Source organism: Akebia trifoliata, chromosome 2 (assembly GCF_017979445.1).
Source record: "Akebia trifoliata isolate Shusen 1 chromosome 2, ASM1797944v1, whole genome shotgun sequence".
Classification (NCBI taxonomy): Eukaryota; Viridiplantae; Streptophyta; class Magnoliopsida; order Ranunculales; family Lardizabalaceae; genus Akebia; species Akebia trifoliata.
In genome coordinates this window covers 12724389-12729196 of record NC_141376.1, presented here as the reverse complement: position 1 = coordinate 12729196, position 4808 = coordinate 12724389, and the positions used below count along the sequence as shown (strand labels likewise).

General features: G+C 32.2%; 1 long non-coding RNA gene across 1 annotated transcript; it reads right to left on the bottom strand.

The window, feature by feature from the left end:
* Window positions 1-2328: 2328 nt before the first annotated feature.
* LOC147409628 (uncharacterized) lies at window positions 2329-3604 on the bottom strand. The gene is made up of 3 exons (XR_015183098.1): window positions 3221-3604; window positions 2675-3103; window positions 2329-2559 (listed from the first exon to the last, which is right to left on the bottom strand). It is a non-coding gene; the product is annotated as an uncharacterized LOC147409628 (long non-coding RNA).
* Window positions 3605-4808: the final 1204 nt, after the last annotated feature.

The following is a 4808-nucleotide window of genomic DNA, read 5'->3' as shown; positions in this document are numbered from 1 at the left end:
TTTTGATTTCTTTTTTATCCTAAGTGAAAAATTATACTTAGTGATTTCAAAAGAATAGTAATCATTTTTTAAGGGAAGAAATATATTTGACAATATAGTATTAAATGATCATGAGTATTTTGGAGACCTAAATAACAAATTCGAGAGGGCAACATGTCTTTGAAGATAGATATGTCTTAGGCCTAAGATAAGATTTGATAAGACTTTTTTCTTAAAATCCCAAAAAATAAAAATAAAAATTAGCTTTTTGGACCATTTGATTTGGTTGTTCATATGGTTTTAAATCTCATCTGAGACCGAGATGACTCGCCCAAGTCATTTAGGTATCATCCATGAACAAGATAAGTAGACAATGCATCTCACATATGCAGAATCTTGCGAGACAAACAAGATGACTCAGACGATATTTTGAAAATCTTGTCCGAGTCAATCAAGATTTTAATATTTCAATGAAAACAACTATTTATAAAAATAATTATCTAAATAAATTATGACTATATGACTAAACATCTTCTAATCTACCTTATTTTATTAAAAAAAATTACAATTATTTCCATATGTATGTTTATGAATTAATAATTGTAAAACCCAATTAAATGATTTGTCTCGTTTGAGACGAATTGACTCATCCCAAACAACTCGGTCTCGTCCATGAATGAGACGAGATATCAAACCGAGTTTTGAAACCAAAGGGATGCATCTCAAATGCTTGGTTCTCTATCAACTTCAATGGAGCTACATTTGGGGGTACCTTCAAAGTTTCAAATATTTGAAAAGGGGCAAATTGATGTCTCCAAGACTATTTGTTCTGGTAGTGGTCTCTCATGTTTATTGGTGGAAAAAATTCAAAGGTGAACTCTTTGGTTAGTCAAGAGGCTATATTTGTTGAAAGCATTTTCTTGTTGAAAAAGCATTAGGGGAATTAGTAAATATTGAAAAAATATATTATTTTAATGTTGAAAAGAATTATGGAGGATTAAAATAAAGTATTCCAAAATGTGCAGGGTTTTGTTGAATGAAGAAAGCCAAAAGATTATCTAGGAATTCCATTGTTTTAGGAAAAAATTCCAAAGCAAGAGATATTGGGAACTTGTAGATAATATCAACAAAAAAAAAAGTTGGATGATAAATCCAAGTTGTTATAATATGGATGTAAGTTAACCTTACAAAGCATTTATTATCTAGACCAATTTATCTTCTTTTAATCCTATGAATTTTGATTGAAATACATTCCCAATGAAATTGAGTTAGTAAAAACAATTGCAATATTTGAAGGTGAGGAAACTCAATAATCGAGATCCCGGGAGAGATTCTATTAAACTGGGAAAGACCAAACAGGTAGTTGTGTGATTGAATATCTATTTTAACTCCATGATCTGATCTAATTCACATAAAACATGACTTGGTACTTCTTGATACAACATAAAAAAATTACATAAATTAATATTTTAATGCTTCCTGCAATTACATGTTCTTAAGAATAAAATAATATATTATTTGTTACACTTAATAATGTACAGCCCATGATATAAATGATTAAGTTGACTCACATTACAACAAATATGCAAATTAGGAACGGTTTCTAGCCGTTCCTAAGCCTGTATGAAACGGTTTGCAGGTCGTCTATAATCGAGGCGTCGTTAATAAGTTTAAATGGTTAGAAGGGGTTTTATATTTCAGGATTTGGAACGGTTAAAACCGTTCCATCTCTAAATGGGAACGGCTTCAAACCGTTCCAAATATGAAAGCACTAGTAAAAAAAAATAATACCTTAGACATCGATTTAAAATCCGATGTCTATAAGACTAATGTTCTAAGTTTGAGACTTTAGACCTCGATTACAAACCGATGTCAAAAGTGGTCATAAACCGATATCTAAACGTTTTAAAAGAAATTAATTTTTAAATTTTTTTTTTTCTACACCACTATTAACCACGGTCAAAATAAACACAAATAGAAAACATTAAGGTTCTCTATCACATTCATTTATACACAAAAAGAATTGTAATTAATCATAATTTACAAAATTAAAAATAGAATCACCACCACCCCCCCCCCCAAAACAAGAAACCTACCCATCACTTCTTCCCTACATTGCCATATATACATTACAAGTTCCGAACACTCGTAAAGCTCTGTTTTGGAAGTTCAATAACAGTCCACAAGAGTCTTCCCTGTGAAAAATTTTCAAAACGACCAAAGATTAGGGGATAAAACAAATGTTTATAAATAATTAATAATTCCTCTCTAAACTTTCATAAAATTTGGTTATAAGAGTATTGTTTTTTTTTTCTTTTCTAAATTCTAAATTTCTAAAATTTAGTCATCATCAACGGCTCCTCCACAACGTATTATTCTCTAAGAATTCAGCTCAATTAACAACCAAAAAACTACTAAAAAGAATTTCACGATTCATCCAAAAGAAATTAAGAAAATCTTACATGCTAAAATAGTTGACAAACAATACTCTGGAAGCGCTCTTGTACCATAGGTGGTGGCCCTTGACCTCCTTGCACGTAAGAAGGGAAGAACAGTGAAGATGGAATTTGTCAATCATCCCTAAAATAACAATCAATTAAACAAATCAAACACTCCGTCGATGGGAAAGAAAAAAAAAATCATTGAACAGTAAATCTTGCAAAAAGAGCTAAGATAAAGTTAAAAAACTATAAACCTTATAGACCAAATCCCTTGCCCAAAACTTCGTTCTTGTACCCAAACAAAGGCGCCATGTTTTGGAAGTGGCCTTGATATTGAAGGTACCTTTCATATTCTTTATTCCTTGTGATCAAGAGTAGGAGGAAACTCGTTGGTACAATAAAAATCATCAAAGAACTAACACAAGGTTTATCAAGTAGAATACATTAAATATCTAACTCCTTTTATGCATCCATAGATCTAATTTGACTACTCTTTAAAAAACCAAACAATACAACAGAAGAAATTACGTGCACCTTCAGATTTGGTAGATTTCCAAATGTTCAAAGATCAATTTGTATGTATAAGAACCTTGTAGTAGTTACTTAAAAGCTAAAAAAATATGCACATAAATATTTTGTACATACCTAAGCCAAGTGACTCGGAAGCGTTGATACCTCAATGCCTAGCATGTACAACAAACCTTGAATCATATTATGACTGTTCTAAGATTTCAATAAGAAATCTAAAGGGGAAACTCATGCATATAAATATTTTAAGTATTTATGAACATAAGAAATACCTCAAGTGGCTTCAACTCGATCCTTAGTGAAAGAGAGACTAATCAGAATGGAGGACCATGAAAGAGTTAGACCTTGAGAAAGAAGCAATACGTGTGTTTTCCCTCAATACATTAGCACTGTGAAGGAGAAATATGATCAGATTGCCAAAGAATATTGCTATCTGACATAATATTTTGCATTAAACCAACTAAATGACAATCCACTAAGTGGAAAGCATTTAACTTCACAATTGAACAATAACATGGAAATCCACATGGAGACATTAGGACTGCTAAAAGTGGAGGTTGTAGTGTGATGTCCGGGAAAACGGACATAAACGACTGTACCAATTTTGCAATTTTTTTGTAGTGTGATGTTTGAGAAAAAAAAAATACCACGAACACGTGGTATCTCACCATAAAAGTTAATAAATCAAGTTACTAAGGATACTATAGAAGCTTTTGTTTGCCTGCTCAAAGAGAAGCATCCAATGGGGGAACTATTCGAGTATTATATCCATGACTCATAGGCCTCATGGAACAAGCCCCTATAATGGAAGAGATTGAGATCAAGAATAACCAAAAAGTAAGATCATTTTAGCCTGGTAAAAGATTTTATCCATCATTGTAAGTAGTCTAAAACAGCAAAAAAGTGAATGAGAAATGTTGGTTTCAATAAGCATCCCCAATAATGGAAGAGATTGAGATCAAGAATAACAAAAAAAAGCATTGAAAAGCACTGACAAATGGGCAAAATAGATATGATAACAAATTATGAACCGTCCATTTTTTGTAAAGCATTTGTGATGGGATTAGAAGTTTTGGAATGGGCTGATTTTTTATGAGGATGATCTCCTCACCATAGAGATCATCCTCACCAAAAATCAGTTCATTCCAAAACTTCTAACCCATGTAAGACAAAAATCGTTGGACAAATGGTTAGTTGGGTAAATGGTTGGGTGCTGAACATTTCCCTACTTTTTTATTTATTTTTTCCTACTTTAGCAGGTCACACATAACAACTCAGCCGACAGGTGATGGGTGGCTGGACAACCACAAACTTACTTTTCAAAATGTCAAATCAACTGAACTATGGGTCTAACAGTCCATATGATAAAAGTATCTTGGGACTACACATATAAATACGCATCTCTATAAGCATGACTTAGATATAAGGAGTTCTTGAAGAAAAACAAAAGCATCTTCTTCTCCATGGAGAAAAGAAGAAAACAGAAAAGAAAAAAAAAAAAAGGAGAGAAAGATCTCTCCTTCTCTCACTCCCTCCTTCATCTCTCTTTCTCTCTCTCTCTCTCTTCTCGGTTACAAGAACAATTTTTTTCAAATAAAAATGCACCATCGTGCTGGTGTGTTGATAGCAAAAGGTTTTTTTCTTTCTTTTCTTCTTACATGAGCTAAAGAGACATAAAAAAAAAGAGTTTCCTTTCTTTCTCTGCGTATTCGATTTGGATTTACAATTCAAAATTTAGGAACAACAAAGTAGAAAGCTATGAGCCCGATAGATGGATTGATATAAAAGATAACTTTGATCCAGGATTCGATTTCAATTGAGATAAAGTTAAATCGATCGGATTTGATGATTACGGACTGA